At 40.8% G+C, this 18,768-nt stretch overlaps 1 protein-coding gene and 2 long non-coding RNA genes across 3 annotated transcripts in view; 2 read left to right on the top strand and 1 right to left on the bottom strand.

Moving 5' to 3' along the window:
• Positions 1 to 18,768, top strand: part of LOC111772961 (uncharacterized) — a 97,081-nt gene that overhangs the window by 17,356 nt on the left and 60,957 nt on the right. The gene's annotated exons all lie outside the window — the stretch shown is intronic.
• Positions 6,129 to 16,620, top strand: LOC111772963 (uncharacterized). The gene is made up of 4 exons (XR_002807163.2): positions 6,129 to 6,387; positions 7,376 to 8,695; positions 11,425 to 11,644; positions 15,599 to 16,620. It is a non-coding gene; the product is annotated as an uncharacterized lncRNA (long non-coding RNA).
• On the bottom strand, positions 10,667 to 17,669 carry LOC111772964 (uncharacterized). Its single transcript, XR_002807165.2, has 4 exons — positions 17,562 to 17,669; positions 16,616 to 16,773; positions 13,258 to 13,748; positions 10,667 to 12,162 (listed from the first exon to the last, which is right to left on the bottom strand). It is a non-coding gene; the product is annotated as an uncharacterized lncRNA (long non-coding RNA).

Genomic DNA, 18,768 nt, shown 5'->3' with positions numbered 1-18,768 from the left:
TTGCCAAGATACTTGACTTTTCTGTGTCTCAGTTTCCTAATCTGTAAAGGGTGATGTTGGTAGTACCTATGTATTGGGTTCCTGAGAGTATTAACAGAGTTCTTTCATGAAAAGCACTTAGAACATTGCATTGTTTGGCATTTATGAAGCCCCACCGAAGGTAGATCCTATGTACTGGGTTTTGTGGTCCCACGAGAGCCTGGCAGAGTCAGGCTGGATGCTCTGGCCTGGTTTTGTCAAAAATCCCCAGTCCCCACCCTGACATCACTTCCAGCACCATGGTCTCCCCTACATCTCAGCTGTCCTCTCCCTAACATGCAGGAATGTGTCGCAAGGCCCTGGTGTTTTTGCCTCAGTTTCCTCACTTTGATTCTGCCCCGGGTCTCCCAAGGCTGTACTGTAGAAACATCACCTCTGTACAGGCATCCATCTCCTTTCAACCTCCTACTTCACTCTTTATTCAATTGAAAGAGGATTAGGGTTTGGATTGGATCAAGGAGTCTATTTGATCATGTTGAGGATTTCAGATTTTATTTCTGATGTATTATTGGGGGGTCTTCGTCTCTGGTCCTCAGGGTGTGTAATTATGCATAGGGGATCCCCTGTCTTGTTCTGAGGGGCTGTTTGTAGGGAGGAGGGTTTCCTTTGAGAGAATTGATGAGTGATAATTACTATGGCCTAACCTCCGATGTGTTGAAAACCCACGGACATTGTGTTCCTTTTAGGTCAATACTTCTCAAAATGTGGTCCAGGACCAGCAGCTTCAGCATCACCTGAGAATTTGTTAGAAATACAAATTCTCAGTCCCCAACCCAGACCTATTGAATCAGAAATCTGGGGGTGAGACCAGCAATCTGTATTTTCACAAGCCCTCCAGGAGATGCCAGTACATGCAAAATCAAACCTTCAAAACACCCTTTTCAGGGATGATAGCATAGATGACCAGGAAAATCTCTGCTGGCTGTCTATTTCATATCTTCATCAGATAAGAGAGTTTGCAGTGGTGTTTCTCAAACTTCCATGATGACAAGAATCATATGATAGAACTTGTTAAAAATCATTCTCAGGTTCCACCCTTGACCCTCTGAGTCAGAATCTCTTGGGGGCAGAGCCTGGGAAGCTACATTTTTAGCCCGAGTTGCAGGTGAATCTTATCCGTGAAGTTTAGGAAACTCTCTTCTCAAAGCAGGGAGAGGTGTCTGTATGCTGGTGTGGCCCTTTCCTTTCTAACATGTTGGAGAGGAGCATTGAGCAATCAGGAGCCATCAGAAGAACAGATTATTATCAAATTGTTCTTTCTTTTTGGCCCCATCAAGTGGACAAAACCCAGCTCTGGAGTCTGCATGTAAGCTGCATAAAATGTCTCTCCTGGCATCCTCATCTGTCCTTGTAACTGCTTCCAGTCATGTACTTTTGGAGCCTCTCTGTCCCTTGTCTACTTGCCCGGTGTCCTGAGCCTGTGGATGATGTGAAAGTGAGAATGCCCTTGTTCTCAGCATGTTAGCGACTCCAAGCAGCCTTCTAGAATTCTGCTCCTTACCTTCTTGGAGTTCACTTTTGTGTGTCCTCAGCTCTTGCTACCACTTTTTCTACCTAACTCCCATTCCTTCTCCAGCCCTCCATTTCCGCCCTCCTTGGATAATTAGTCATGTGCTGAAAAAATTTTTACCCATTAGTAATTTCCTACTTCTCTAAAGATAAAGTCCAAAATCCTCAATGTGGCCTGGTCCTGCTTACTGGGCTCAGACAGACTCTTCTTTACAAGTACTAAAGACTGGTTCATGCTAATTTTGGTGAAAGAGAGATACTCAGGGATATCAGGGGCTCATAGAAATAAGAGGCAGGAGGACCACACGTAGAGATGGGTGATCACCATGGAGGGTAGCCCATCAAAGACCGCAGCAGAGGCCACAACAGAGGCATGGGCTGGCCTGCTCAGTCCACCACAATGATGACAGTGACCTCTGTTCCCACGTGATTGTGTTTCTTTCTCAAAATCCAAACCCCAGAATTGATAGTCAACTTACTGGGCCCAATCTGCATGCCAGCCTCCTGTAGACCCAAGATAGGATAGAAGAGCTGTGATTGCTTCTCCTTCTCTGGCGAGGGGCTGGTGTTTCTCACCAGGACTCCAGCTAATAGGGCTTTCCCAAATGGGAGACCGGGGTTAGGAAGAACTGAAATTGACAAGTGTTTACTATGCCATTGCTCCAGCTTTTGAAAATGCAAGTATCTGGAGAAAAATGTAAGTTACACAAGACTCAATGGCTTTCTTGAAATTACTGGTAGCAAATGGCTTTCTCTCCTCTTCTCTCCTCTCCTCTCCTGCCCTCCACTCCCCTGCCCTCTTCTTCCCTTCCCTTCCAGTTTGTTTGTCTCTCCCCCTTCCACATCCCTCCCTTTTCTTGGCAGTGATGTTCTATTGCTCAGTATTAGGAAAGTTCTAGATCCTTGGAGGAAGAGGTGGAAAAATAATATTCTGCATTGTGAGAAAAAAAATTAGAAGTTCTGTCCGTGGAACATAACATATACATACTGGGGCTTTAGAGAGAAAAAAAAAAAGGAAGATTGACAACAGATGTTAGCTCAGGGCCAATCTTCCTCACGAAAAAGCATACTTAAAAAAACAAAAAAAGCTGATGGCTTTAAAAAAAAAAAGATCTTTAGAGTTTGAAGGTGCTCCTAACATGTAACCCAGAAATTTCCCTAAGAACAATTCTCTGTAAGAAAATAATCCAAAATAATTGCGGAGACGGTTTATATAGAAAGATGCTCATTTCAGCTTTGTTTATAACAGTCTTCAAATTGGAAACAATCTAAATGGGATGAAAATCTATATGGTATGCTCACTTTATGACATTCTATGCTTACGAAGCATTTAAAACTTGTTTGTTAAAAAGTGAAGTGAAAAAATCAGTGCATGAAATATAATCACAATTATACCGAATAGATTAAAAGAATAGACATCTACTAAGTGAGAAAACTCAGGAATTAGACACACAACATTATTCCAGGGATTGCCTTACGTGATAGGATTATTGATGATTAATTTAAAATGTGCTCTTGTTTGTCACCTTTTGCATTTCTTTAATTTCCAAAAATTTCACTCGGACCATGCGTGTATTTCTAAACACCAAAATAGAATGAGCTTCTGTGAACAACAGCAACAGAATGCACTTCCTCGGGCACTGGCCCTGCACGCTTGCAGTTGGCACTATGATCTTTGGAAATGGCTGTTGTCTTGCTGAGGTCACCAAAGATGTCCTTCCCTATAGCCAAATCCAGGAAGCAGATTCTGCCCTCATTTTACTAAACCCTCCAGCTGCATTTAATGTGGATAATCAGTCTTCCTCAACACTCTGTCTACTATTTTGTTAGACACCATTTTCTCCTGGGAACACTCCTGCTTCTCTTGCATTCTTGACTCTTTTACCTCCTTCTCAGTTTTCTTGGATTGTTCTGCCTCCCCTGCTAAAGCTGTAAATGTTAGAATTCCCCTGCATTATGCCTTCCTTTTTTATAGAAGTGATCCCGTCCACTCCCCTCTCTATTCTAACACCTAGTTGGCTTATGGGTGCAACCTTCCTTCTCTCTTGATTGCTGGTCTAACTGTGTACTTGACATCTCCATTTGCATATCTCACAGATATTTCAAAGTTATGTCCAAAATGGAATTCTTTATCTTCCACTCTACGATATAAGGACTAAATGAAGATCCATGTGTCAATTGATTTACTCAACATTGATCAAATGGAATTTTCTTATTTTTTTAAATTTAAAAATGAATGAAAATAGAAATTTCTAATATTTTCTTTTTAATAATGACTTATCTTGGTTACTCTCTAAAGTATATACAATCCCCTTAAAAACAGATGTTTGCATTTGCCAAAATCATAGATGATATCCTTCTCTGGGCAAAGACGATTCTGATTCCTTTAAAAGCAGAAATGCAACAGAAATTCCAAGCCTCAAAGAGACTTAGACAATAACAGGGTTTTTCTACTGTCATTTTATTTTGTATTTGATGCAATATTTAGTAACATTTAGATAGTGCCCACACTAATTCCTGATCTCTGTTTATGGGCCTTTTTAAATAAGGTCCTGGGGTATCTGGACTTTGCCCACCCACTCTCACATCATTGTTTATGGGGAGAAAAACACAGAAAGCTTTTACTGTAACCAGCGACCACATCAAAGTATTTTGGGGACAAAAAAATAATTGATTCTAAATATGGGACATATATGACTATTTCTTCACTGGAGTAACTTCAAGGGGAAGATCTTTCTATGTTCCTTAGTAGCAAAATTAAACAACATGATAGCATAATTTTTGGACAGATATTTGGCACAGGGACTTTGTGACATACCTTTGCAAGTTCTAACAGTATGCATTATGTCCTAAGGGAGAGATGTAATTATCTTGATGTATTTATTAATTTCATTTTTATTTTACTTCCAAAAGAAAAAGAAAATTTAATTACATGATGAGTGTTGGTCAGATTTGGGATTATAAAGTGGAATTTGAATCAAGGTCTTTTAGACTCTTGTCAGTCAAAATGTGATGCAGGCACCAGCAGCATCAGTACCACCTAGGAGCTTATTAGAAGTTCAGATTCTCGGGCTCCATCCCAGACCTCCTGGATCAGAATCTACTTCTGCTGTTGTTGAGAAAGATCACCACCAAGATAACATCCGTGCCAGTCTTCCTCTATTCTGATGAGCCATGTGTAGGTCCACGCCCAGGATCCAAACTGGCAAACCCCACTGCCGCTGAAGTGGAGTGCGAGAACTTAACCACTACACCACCGGCCCGGCCCCAGAACCTACATTTTTAACAAAATCCCCAGGTATTCATTTGCCCACAAAACTTTGAGAAGCACTGTTGTGGAACTATAAATATTTAAGCTTCTTAAAATCTAGCTTTCTTTTGATTCAAATTCTGTTTATAACAATCTTGGCTAGCTTTTACTTAATACAAAATTAGTTTATAAACAATTGTAAGCTTAGAAATCCTTTATTGAAATCAGGAATAAGAAAAATACTCATTTAAAATTTGGTAAAAGTTTTGAATCCACATTTTACTGAAGAAAATATATGATGGCAAGTCAGCACATGAAAAGATGCTTAACATCATTAGTCATTAGGATAATGCAAACTAAAATCACAGTGAGATGCCACTTACACACCTGTTAGAATTGCTATAATAAAGCAATAAAAATACCTGACAATATTAAGTGTTGGTGAAGCTGTAGACAAGCTAGTGCTCTCATATGTTGCTGGTGGGAATACAAAATGGTACAATGACTTTGGAAAAAAATTTAGCAATTTTTCATAAAGTTAACCCACTCTCATCATGTGATTCAGCCATCCTACTCCTAGATATTTACCCAAGGAAGTGAAAACTTACGTCACACAAAAACATGTATGTAAATGTTTATAGTAGTTCCACTGGTAATCACCAAAACCTGGAAACAACCCAAATGTCCTATAACTAATGAATGGATGGGCAAACACAGGTGTATCCATATAATAGGATGCCGCGGGGCCATAAAAAGAACAAATTACTGATACACACAATAACATGGATGAATCCAAAGTACATAAAAGATTATGCAAGTGAAGAAAGCCAGATTTCCATTTGTATGACATTATGGAAAAGGCAAAGCTATAGGGATGGAGAACTGAAGTGGTCGCCAGGGTTACAGGGTCGATGGAGTATTTGAATACAAAGGGTTTGAATACAAAGCAGTTATGCATTGATGGAGCTGTTCTGTGTCCTGATTGTGATGATGGTTACACTGCTCTAGACATTTGTCAAATTTCATAAAACCGCACATAAAAAAGTATACTTTAATGTATGTATGTCAAAAGTAAATTTGCAAAAATCAGGCACTGTCTGCAATGCCTGCTCTTTACTTTTCCCAGCATGTCAAAGAGACGTGGTTTAACCGAAGTCCTCCACAAGCTAAACAGAGTGAATGATGTTGCATGATGGCAACCATGGCAGCCAGTGTTTGGCCCTCCACCCACGCTGTTGTGGAGGAACATAGACTGCTTGCTTTGTTTCCATCCTCCTCCTTTTCTGAGCTGTGTTCTCTTCTCCTGTAAATAAGGTGTGACGTCGCCCACGAGAGGACATGGGAGCACAGTAATTTGCATACTCTAATTAAACTGCTGTATCATGAGCTTGCTTTCTTTGGTTATATTAGAATAAGAACAAAGGTGCACCTCTAACTCAGAGTTTGGAGTGTTATCCCTGGGAACTGGAATGAATAAAACAGTCCAGGAAGGCTTGCGTGCCTTGCAACTTTAATGCAGCTGTCTGCCACCCTGCTTTAGGGCAGAGCACCCAGCGTCACAGTCCTTAGTGGACTGTCCTTTATCTCAGGTAAGTGGGGCCTTTCCGGTCAAATCTCCTCCCGACAGGTGTGCGGGGAAAGATGAGAGGCTGGCCCATGGGTGAATGATTGCTTCTCATCCATGGAATTCATTTTCGTATTTGAAATGCTGCATAATCTGGTGGATAGAGCACTGAATTGGAAATCCAGGATACGTGGACTTTGTAAAGACTTTCCTTTCGACACTCGGGTGAGCGCCTTAAAAGCTTAATGCCTGAATTAACTCAATCATCATCGTGAGTGGTGTTTCGCAGTAAAAAGGCAGACAATTTGCACAAGCTTTAAATTTGTAAAGTGCTTTTACACCATTTAACTCTTTCAATCTGCAGCTTCAGGTGGGAAAAGAATGGCTCAGTGGTGTTCAGTGTTTGGTGGTGTAAGAATGGTATCGTCCTCAGCTCTCTTGCCCTTCCCTCCATGTTTATCCTGTAAAAATCCTTTAGTTAATGAAGCAGATTTGATCCTGGACCTAATTCTTTCCTGAATCACAGAATTTGAGACCTGGCCATTTCTTTTTCTTTTTTTAGTTCGAAAAAAATATAGATGAGTTGAGTAAGGTCCAGAGAGGAGAGGAGAGGAGAGTGGGTAAAGGTCATTCAGCCTATACATTACATCCTTAGAAAATTAGGCCTTAAGCTTGCAAAATATCTCTATGGGACCTGAAAGCGTCGATGCCACAACATGTATATGAGGGGCTCAATTAATTTGTATCTATACTGAGAGTTGAGGGAGGATAAATAGAGGCAATTTTTGAGGTGCTTTGAATTCTTCAGGGTCAATAAAATGATTACAAATGGTGATGGATGAGAAATACGTAGAAAGTAAAAATAAAAGGAGACTATTATAGTTGGAGTGATGGTTTAAAATCTATCTAAGTTAGGCATATTAAAGTGGAAATAAAATAATTTATCATTCTTAAAGCTAAATTAAAGATGTAATTGTGGACTTCATGACCTTGACTAGAAATAGTTTTTTCAGTTCTAACCCCAGGGTGATCCAGCAGTTGCGTCTTGCTGTCCTCCAGCACTCACGTGGAAGGCATCAACACTGAGCAGCCACACCTCATCCTCCAATCCTAGCTGGTTCTTGAGCTAGAGAGAATCGAGACTCCTTGGAGATCCATGGATTCCATGTCTTGGGATGGAAAAAAGTTTGCATGGATTTTCAGTTACATTGACTGCCAGAAGACAAGAAAACTTTAAAAAATATCTAGGGTCATACTGAAAAGACAAAAGAGATAGTTTTTAAAAACTTCTGCTTGCCAAGTTATAACAGTTTGAATATCAAAACAGAATATTAACCATAGCTAGTTGGAATGAATTGAATCTATATGAAGGTTATGACATTCCAAGACAAAATAAGTTCATTAAAGATGATAATTATGATACAAAAGAAGAATGAATACAATTTTTAAGTTAACCAAAATTAGTAGGGGACTATTGACATATATGATGTTCTGTTTTTCAGATGCATGTGTGTATTTTTTTACCTACCTCTGTGCATAATAGAGAGGGATAGGCAAAATAGTTCTTAAAGGGGATGGGAATTGCACAAAGAGCAGAAGGGCCTATAACCTCAATGGACCATGGACAAGAACTAGGTGGAAAGCATGGCAGTGGGTTGCCATATGATGGATTGTTCAAAATTTAGAAAGAAGAGCTGATAGTTCAACTTAGCCCCTTGTCTCCTAGAAAATGAAACCTCTAGATGACTCAACTGATTTTACTGAGATGTAAAAACTATATAATGAGTTAAATTGTAAATCAAGGCTACACATCCTCCATTAGTTTGCTAGGGCTGTTGTAACACAGCACCACAGACTTAAACAGAAATTTATTTTCTCACAGTCTAGAAGCTAAAAGTCTGAGATCAAGGTGTCAGCAGTTTCTTTCTGAAGGCTGAGAGGGAGAATCTGTTTCCTGGCCTTTCCACTCGGCTTATAGATACCATCTTCTCCCTGTGTCTTCACATTATCTTCCCTCTGTATGTGTCTATGTCCCAATTTCCTCTTCTTGTACAGACACCAGTCATAGTGGATTAGGGTGCACCATAATGACCTCACTTTCATTTAATTACCTCTTTAAAGATTCTGACTCCAAATACAGTTATATTCTGAGGAACTATGGGTTAGGACTTCAAGCTATGAATCTTTGGGAGGACAGAATTCAGCCTATAACATGTCCTATGACATGGATGTGATGAAAGAAGACAGCAGAGACACCAAGTTGCAGGAAAAGGCATGGCTGTGGATGGTCTCATTGACACAATGAGTCAATCTTGATTCTAAGAGGAGCCCAGGTAAGAAATAGCTGCTAGAGTTTTATTCACTTTGGAAGTCCCAACAATGTCAGCTGTTCTACCATAATCTTTTTGTTTGATAGGTCACTGTAACCTGGGAAGATGCATTAAAATATATTAAAGTATGTAAATAATGAAGAAATTAACTAAGTCTATAGGATCACTAACTTTCTCACAGGTTGAGTATAAATATAACAATACATTTTATAATCAATATGATAATTTGTGAATATCACGTCTGTTTTTAAGGTGTTTGAAGCAGTTAAGGGAATGTGGCACATTAGGCTTATGCTTTTATTGAGATAGGTAGAGAGCTTGACTAAGGTTTGTAACTAACTTTTAAATGTATAAGAGGATTAGTAAAGCTTACATTTTAATTTATTAGTTATGCAAGTTTAAATGTTTAGAGAAATTTCACTTACTATAGTTATAATTACATTGGACATTAAAGAAAGAGCAAGTAGTAACTTTGATTTTCCACATACGCAAAAACCACTTCAGGAGTAAGCCACCTACCTAGCAGGACTCCAAAGGCAGTCTGGAGTTGGGAATGGCTGTCATGGCAACAATCCTCAGCACAGAGGGGAGATGTGGTGTGAACTCATGGCCCTCACACTCAGCCCTCCCCCCTCTCACCTCCCAGGACTCCTGACTGTTCATTGCAGTGTAAAAGAGGGAGGCTGAGTTTCATTCAAATATATATTTCACTAACTTTACTCCTTTGCAAGACTAAGATTCCAGATGGCAAATGAACAGTGAGTCTGCCTCATTGGGAAATACTGTGGCGGTTGTTTTAATTCTTAAAGAAGTGGGGACTGTGGAAGATAATCTGCCACCAAAGTGGTTTGCATCAAAATTATCCTTATAATGACTCACAGATCTTCACTAGTCTCATTTGTGCTCCAGGTTTTTCCATGTCTTTGCCTTTGTTCTTGATGATAACCCCTCTTCTAGTACTCTCTCCACCCATCTTTACTCAGAGGTGACCAAAGCTTGGGTCCACTCCCCAAGAAGACTTTTATAGCACAGCCAGGGCATGTCCCTGAGCCAGAGCCTACTGTTGATGAGAAAGTTGATTCAATAAATTTAATTCATTAAAAGAGTTCATGATTCAAGATATTACTACTGTATCTCATTACTATTTGTGTTTGAAAATAGGGCAATAGAGGAGCTCAATGCTTAATGTGAAGGAATTATCTGAGTACTAGACATTAATTCAAATCTTCTTTATTAAGTAACTCCATGTGTCCATGACTATACTATGTACCAGGTCCCTGATTTCAGTCATGGCATCATGGTTCATGGAAAACTTACCTCATAGAAATTAATGCCAGTGGCTTTCATTTCTTGAGTAGCTTGCTAAGTGCTATTTGGTACTTTGTATACATCAATACATGAAATACTCCCTCTGCTCAGTGGTCTGTGTATTATTTTTCTCAAATATGACAATCAGAGACTCAAAAATGTTAAGATATTTCTGGTAGTAACAGCCGGGTAAAGCTGAAATTCAAATTTTGGTCTTACTGACTATAAATGTAGTTCACTTTTCACTATGATTCACTGTTGCTATGCTCCTTGAATCTTAGCTTCCCATTTGTGAAATGGTCATAATGATGCCTACCCATGAGATCCTTGTGAGGTCTAACAATGTTGATGTGAAGAGAAGGCACTATTCCTTCCATGATGAGACCCAGGGTAGCTTCAACCTCTTTCAACCTTCTAGGTCACTTTTCCCCCAAAACCTCAGTTTTTAATATATTTACATTTATGGTTATATTTACATTTACATTTTACATCTGTGAGTACTAAAAGTGAGGTCTGCCCTGTCTCTCAGTCTATATGGGGCACAGTGTGGATGAATGGTGTTGTGGCTACCCATTTCTCCTTCAAGTTGGCATGGGATCTAGGTTTGCCATTGCTTAGAGTAGGGTTGCAAGATTAACAAATACAAATATAGAATGTCTAGTTACATTTAAATTTGAGATGAACAATATTTTATTTTAGTAAAAGCATGTTTCATGCAATATTTGTAGGGAACATTTCGGATACACTTATACAAAAAATTATTTGTTGTTTACATGCAATTCAAATGAAATGCATAACTGTGCATCCTATATTTTATCTAGCAACCCTAATCATAAGCCCTGGGTCTACAATTGGCAGCTCTTACTGGAGTCAGGCCCTTCCTAGTCAGGGAACTGGCAAGTCAACAATGAACAGGCCAGTAGACAGAGTTTGGGGCAGGCAATGAGAATCAACCTCAAAGATAAAGAGGAGGAAAAGGTAGACTCAAAATACAAGATCAAGCATCCACAGGCTCAGGAGGGCTTGGCCTTCTTCCAAAGGACAGTCTCTTTTCCCATCAGATATTAACCTGATTTTCCTCTTTCATTTAGAGAAACAAAAAATTTTGCGTTTCTGCTCATCTCAAATTAGGGAACCTTCTATATTGACATCAACTCAACTAATTATTTTTTTCTGTTGTGGGGTCATCTGTATTCACAGTACACTAAAATGTGAAGAAAAAGAACAAAAAGTATCGTTCTGTTTCTATTTCTTATTTAGTATGTGTACTCCACTGGGTCATGGAGGAGAATCTAAATTTAGTTTAATCCGGAAAACTGAGTCTTGTCCAATAATTCCGGTGACATTTTTGGGGTAATGCATTTCCTTAGAGTTGAATGTCCTGTCTTTGAATTAGTTTCCTCATACTCCTATTTTTCTTCAAGATGATGTCAAGGTTCATGTGGAAGATGGGCTCATACATCCATGCAGAGTCATCTGAGTCTGCACTGGTATTAGCCAATGACTAGTCTGGTATGCACTCTGAACCGAAGACTGCCCTGGGGTCAGCATCTGGACTGCCATGACTGGAGTTCAAGGTCCTGGCTTTTCTACTGAGGGACCAGAGTTCTCACACACTGTGTCCTCTTTCAAGTCATGACTCTGGTAAGCCATCAGCACTCTCAGTAATATTCCATCCCCTCCTTATACCAGTGGTGAAATTCTAGACCCCTATAACTTTCTCCCAGGCCTTGGAGAGTCAGTGATGCTTTCTCAGGCCCACAGTCCTGCTTTCTCCCTCTACCAATAGTTCAACCTCACTTCTGTCCGTGCTGAATGTGGCCACATGAAGTATTTCTCCTGTGGGCTGACAGCTTTCTGAAGCTCTGCTTGGAGAATCATGTCATCAGTTTCTTCCTTATGTTTTGAGTTCCCCCAAACCTTTTTGAATGTTTTTAAAGCCCTCACTCTTGCCCGGGCCAAACCCCAAACTGGGGAGGAATGTGGACCACACCATCTTATTTTCTCAGTCTGTTTCTGCCACTGATCTCTTTTCCAAACTTTGCTGGGGCCGGAAGAGGAATATTTCAACATTCAATATATCGTACCCTGAGTTGTCTCTACCTCAGTCGTGTGGAAAGTAGGCCAAGCTTGGATCTTGATCTCCATTGAACCTATAGGAACTGAGAAAGTTATATTTCCTTTAGTAAGGTTCCGTTACAGACAGTCTGTATCAGAACTCAAAGTTAATTGATTTTTGTTCCAGGCAGGACTCTGGGTTCAGTCTTGGAGGTGGGAGCCTGCAAATGGGCATTATTCAGGGAAAAGTGACAATTCCTTATCTCTCTTACAGTCCCTATGGTTCTTTGCAAGGTGGAAAGACCCTTGCTCTCCCACCCACCTCTGGCTGCTCTATGCTCCAACACTCCTTGCTTACTTTCTTCAAACACCTCCTGCCTGCTGCCTTTGCATTTATTATTCCTTCTTTCAATGATCTTTTTCACTTCACTCTTATGCTTTCTTATCCTTCAGATTTCTACTCCAGTTGCCTTCTTCCAGAAGACCTCCCTGGTCACCATCTGTACTTATCTTAGATTTCTCTCTTTAGCTCTATATGTTGTCCACTTCCCCTCAGCATGTAAATTCCATCATAGTACGGCCCTTTCTGTTTGGCTCATTTTGGTATCTTCAGTGCTTAGCACCTAGTAGGTACACATAAATTTTATTGCAAAAATGAAAGTTATCCTTTTTGTCTACACTCACATCCATAAATGTTATGTCAACTATATCAATAATTGTATTGTAGCTGCCGTGAATGGGACCCTTGCTATGTGCTAACATCACACAGTTGTTTACTTAAATTTTTTGTAACCTTTGAAGTAGCCTGTTACATCTTGCAAACAGAGAAAACAGCACCCAGATGAGTTAATTTTGCCTGAGGTCACTCAGAAGAAATGTTAGTAAGTGGTAGAGCTGAGAATAGACCCAGATATGTCAATCTTAAAGTTTTCTATTATACTACTCTGTCTTTTAAATAACAAAAATAGTGTTTTAGTTTTACAAGGTGCTTTGGTGTATTTTGGGAAATATAAGGTGAACTGAAAAGAACTCTTGATTTGTTGTCAGAATACATGGATCTAAACCAGGGTTTATCAACCCTGGCACTAGTAACAGTTTTGTCTGGACAATTCTTTGCTGTGGGGAGTTAAGTTTGTGCCTTTCAGGATGTTTAGCAGCATCTCTGACCTATGCCCACTAGAGGCCTATAGTGTACTTACCCCATTGTGACAATCTCCAGTCTCCAAACATTGCCAACCGTCCTCTGGAGGCAAAATTATCCTTGATCAAGAACCAGTGTGTTTTTTTTTTTTTTAAAGATTGGTGCCTAAGCTAACATCAGTTGCCAATCTTCTTTTTTCTTCTTATTCTTCTCCCCAAAGCACCCCCAGCACATAGTTGCATATTCTAGTTGTGAGTGCCTCTGGTTGTGTCATGTGGGATGCCACCTCAGCATGGCCTGATGAGCGGTGCCATGTCCATGCCCAGGATCCGAACCAGCAAAACTTAGGCCACCTAAGCAGAGTTCGTGAACTTAATCACTTAGCCACCGGGCTAGCCCAGAGAACCAATGGTTTAAAGTGATACTTAGTCATTTGTGAGATCTGGGTCAGTTCATTTCATTTCTCTGAGTTCAGTCATCTCCACTGCAGAGCAGGAATTACAACATTTGCCACCTGTACTCCAAACCTCATCAGGTCAATGCATGGTTCTAGTGAAATTAAAGGAAATCCCAGTTATTGAGGGCCTACTCTATAGTGCATGCATCACACTAAACTGCATATTTTCTTGCTCAGTCCACCCCACGATCCCATGAATACTAGTACTATCTCCATTTTACATATGCGGAAAGTGGGGCTCAGAGAGGTAAGGTAACACGCTCAAGTTCACAGATTCAGCAGCTGTGAGAGAGTAGAGTAAAACCTAGGTTAATTTCAAAACAAGTACATTAAAAAAAAAAATGTGACGGCATTTGGTCAACTCTAACCTACAGTTCATTTGTAAATTTGATAGGTCGTTTCATTTGCTTATTTGGTAAACATTATCATCTTGCAATATGACAAACAACAGCGACACAAATTTATCTTTTGCTCAACCAGGCAGAGTAGAAAAGAAACTGGGAATATTAGTACACGTCATGAGCTGTAAAAATTGAGTAGACATTTCCTAATTTCCTTTGTGACTATGCAAATGAACATTCTATATTTACAGAAAGGAAACAACCCATAGATGTCATTAAAAAAATACCGATATAATCACTGCTTTTAAAATGAAAAGATAACATTTTGTTCACATGACAGAGGAAGGCAATGTCCAACTGTGGAATCTATCAAATCAGTATAATTTCATGGAGCATCAGCACTTCAAGGTTTTAGTTTTTAATTGCTTTTTATGGTTTTCAGTAATTTCACTGTTGTCATCATTTTTAACATATATAATTGGTGCACTCTGCAAGGTTTGAACAGGAAAAAGTGGTATTCTTTTGGCCAGAGAGAGAGTGAGAGAGAGAGATTACTGGCATGGAAGGAACAGATAGCATGAAATCCATTCCAAGGAGTTAGAGGTGAGGAAGCTATAAGGCAACATCATTTTTTTCTACAGGAGGAAGAGATGTGTTCGAAAGTGTGTTGAGTCTGCTGATGCTTGCAAGTAATTGACCCTTTGCCCTCCTGGAGCTGGTGATTCAGCTTCAGCCACCATGCTGGCCTCCCTTTCCTGCCCTAGTGCCTCTAGATGGCAGGCAGTGTCACTCTGGTGGCAGTGGTCTCAGGGAGTGCCACTCAGCCCTCCATTTCTTCACAGGGAGGGGCTAAAATAGACCTGAGTTCCCCTTCTCAAAGGAACCTCATGAAGCTTAGGGTCTTTCTCCCTTCTGTGGCTTTTGAAAGCATGAGAGGTGGGGGTGGGAATGGACTCCCTTCCCGGGAAGGTGATTGTAGGTCTTTCTGTGCTCCCTGGCACCGCAGCTGGGAGCAACTTGGACATCATAAGGAGTTCTTCTTATGGTTTTACATTAGAAAGAAACTGTTCCCATCCATGATTTCAGTTCAGCCTGGTATTCAATCTTTAGTTAGTCAGGACGGGGGTAAACGTTGCTAGTTATTTCCTAACCTGAAGCACATTTGGAATCCAGAAGAGATGGTGGTGAGCCACCTTCCCCAGGTCAGTTTCCGGGGAGGAAAGTGAGGCTCTGGGAGGGAGGGGTGACTCACCGGGCCTTCTCAGCATCAGGGAACACAGACCCAATAGGCACACGGGAGGAGGGGCATGCCAGAACCCTCAGCTTTCAGGGATTTAAAAAAAAATATTGTCATTTTTCTCTCCTTTTGGGCCAGAACATTGGACCTTTCCATTTCCTGTGACTGGTTTTGCCAGATGCAGCAATCGAATGCCCTAGAGTAGAAACCGAAATGATACCCAGGACAGGAGCTTAGTTTCTGCTCTGCTACTTGTTAACTTTGTGATTTTAAACCAATGATTTCCTTTTCTGGACCTGCATTTCTTTACCAAAAATATGAAGGTATTGCCACTGATCAATAGTCTCCAAACTTTTGTTTCCAGCTATAAGATCTACTTTTCAAGAGAAATGTCACTGGAACTGCAATATATGGGACAAGCGCAAGCAAGCAGCTCAGTTGGCATGGTTGGCTGAGCAAAGGGCAGAGAAATGAGCCAGCTCGGCTTCCTGCCCCGAGGAGGGGGGCTCCTCCCGACAGGGCAGGCCCCTGGCTCCTTCACAGTTTCCTGGGACTTCACCAAAGAGGGTGTGGAAATCCCCAAGTATTGTAGCCATCAGGGTCTCCAACATTCCGTAAGTCTGCTCTGTAAATGAAATGAGATCATGAAAGAGAAAGCACTGAGTAAAACTGAAAGCATATTGCTTTGTTACTACGAAGATTATGATCTTTGGACAGAGCCAAAGGGCCCTTGTTTCTGACCTACAGAGGCACGCGGGCTGCTGGCTTCTCATGGCTTCAGCAAGAACAAAACCCAAAGTACAGCTTCGGGAAGGCGGCTTTGTTCTCCTCTGTGAATATCGGGGTCTGAAAAAGGTTGAGCAACTCAGGAAAAGAGAGAGACCTAAATGGCTTTTCTTAATAAAGCGTTTCATCTCCTCTGAAATCAGAACACAGAAGCAGGGGCAGCAGGAACCCCCATGGCTATGGTTAGTCACCATGCTGCCGCCCCCAAATCCTTCTCACTGCCCAATCAAAGAGGGAAAGACTTGCTGGAGCTGACCCACTCACTCTGGTGACCTTGGAAGGATGAGAGAGAGAATAACCTCCTGGGAGAGCTCGTCCCACTGGGTTCCTTGCAGTTACAGGTGGAAATTTGTTCACTCTTTCACTGACTCACTCATTCATTCATTCATTCACTCACTCATCCTATCAATTAGGAGTAGTACATGCTATACACAAGAGAGAACACCTGTATGTCCTTTTTCCAGATTCACTAGTTAGGGAAATGCCTATGTGCCAGGTCTTTAGAACACAGGGATAAGCAAGATTTCACAGGTTCTCCCATCTCTGAAAATCCGTGATGGCAGCAGTCACCTCCCCTCTGAGAGGCCTGCCTTACCCTCTTGGTCTGGATGAGATGCCCCTCCTTGTGCTTCCGTAGCGCTTATGCTCACTAGTGTCCATCACATCCCCTGCAGTGGAAGTTCTGGGAGGCAAGGCCCGGGTCTCTGCTGTCCACAGCTCTGGTCCCAGAGAGCTTAGTGTAACTCATGGAACCTAGCAGATGTTCAATAAACACTGGTTGGAAGAATTTAACACCACACTACGGTATCTAGTTGCTTGTCTATCTTCCTTCACCGCTCTCCATATGGCCCATGAGTACCTGAAGGCTCCTGACATCACAGTGAAAGGAAGTGAACCCAAAACAAATTCAAATCCAGGACTCCACCACATCTTGCATTGAGTAGCCTGTTTCACTTTCCTCATATCTAAACATGAAAATGAAGACATAATTTCCAGATCCAGAGCTCTTAAGAAAGTTTAGAAAGAATACCGATAACCTGCCTAGGAGAACCCATAGCAAACAAGGGGCAAACAGTAATTGCTAGCTATTAATAGAAACTTCAATTTGTTTAAACTTCTAAAGCTCATTTAATTGCTGGAAATATAGTCTCTTTCTCTGGAAAACTTCTGGATGTACTTTTACCAGATTCACCAATTTTTACCATTTTGCCACATTTGTTTTATCATCTCTCTCTCTCTATATATGTATAAACAAACATTTATAGAGACACATAGATCTGCATATACATACTTACCTGTGTGTAAATTATAAATTCTAAAATGATTATTTGTTTTTCTGAATCATTTGAAAGTTACATACAGTCTGCCCTTTTACTTCTTAATATTTCAGTGTGTAACTCCTAACAATAAGAATATTCTCTTAAATAACCACAATCTTGTTACATTTAGGAAACTTAACATTGTTCCAATACTTACATCTAATTTACCTTCCAATATCCCATGTTTGTCAATTGTCCCAATAGTGTCCTTTAAGCACTTACATGTCCAGTACAGGATCTGCTCCATTTAGTGGCCATGTCTGTTTACTCTCCTTTAATCTAGAAGGTTCCTCAGTCCTTCTCACTTTCATACCCAGACGTTTTTAAAGAATCGAGGCCGGCTGTAGACTGTTCTTCAGTGTGGGTTTGTCTGATGTTTCCTTGTGATTAGATTCAAGTTACTCATAGGTGATGGGGTTTCCTTCTCAATGCATCACGTCCAGGGGCATGTGATGTCCATCCGCTCCTCTCTGCTAAGGTCAATTTTGATCACACCAAGTCTCATCCCATTTCTCCATTGTGCAGTTACTGTTTTTCGCCTTTCAGCTAACAAGCAATCTGTGCAGAGAGCCTTTGAGACCACGCAGATATTCTGCCCCTCGTCAAACTTCCCCCCAGATTTGGCTTCCGTTGATGATTCTTGCACAGCTGGTCCGTAGTAGGCTGGTTGTAGCATGGTGGTTTCACCCTGCCATCACTCTTTCAACTTTTCTCATAGGCTTTCTGCCACAAGGAAGACTCTCTCTGAGTAGGAAAGATAATCTATCTAAGGATATTTATCTCATTGTCAGAAGGAAATAGGGGCCTGAGGTGCTGGTGAGAGATCGGGCTGGAGAGGGAGGTTTGTATATTAACCCTGGGGAAGCCTTGAGGAAGTCTGGGAACAAAGAGGAATAAGCCTGGGAAACATGGGGCATAGAGCGTGAGCAGCAGAAAGAAGGTGCAATCGCAGGAAACTCAACGGTGCAGCAAAGGAGGGCCAGACCCCATTTGGGCCACATTCTAAACGGTTAACTGAGGTAAGTCTCTCTACCTTGGAGTCCGCTTGTTCTTCCCTAAAACCATGACCTCACAGCATTTTCCCGTGTTTTAGACAGATATTTTCCGTAAAGTGCCAAGCACACTGCTTAACATCATGTAAGTGCTCATTAAATGCTCCCCTCTTCTTCCCTTCCCTTTGCGTTGTTCAGAGATTGCCATGGAAACTCACCTCTCTGCTTTCACTGAGGTCTCTTTAAAAAATTTGCAATTACTCTAAAAGCTTGACTTTTTTTTCATCTGAAATGAGAAATTCTAAAGGTAATAATATGCTACATTCTATGCTAAAAGTAAATTAAATGCAGGGTCAAAGCTGATTTGGAACTCCCCTAGGAAGTCTCAGAGATGCTTGCATTTCAAAATTGTTCTCATTATTTTTGGTAAATTGAAT

This window comes from Equus caballus, chromosome 3 (genome assembly GCF_041296265.1).
Source record: "Equus caballus isolate H_3958 breed thoroughbred chromosome 3, TB-T2T, whole genome shotgun sequence".
Classification (NCBI taxonomy): domain Eukaryota; kingdom Metazoa; phylum Chordata; class Mammalia; order Perissodactyla; family Equidae; genus Equus; species Equus caballus.
The sequence above is the reverse complement of the archived record's forward strand: the minus strand, read 5'-3'. Positions and strand labels throughout refer to the sequence as shown.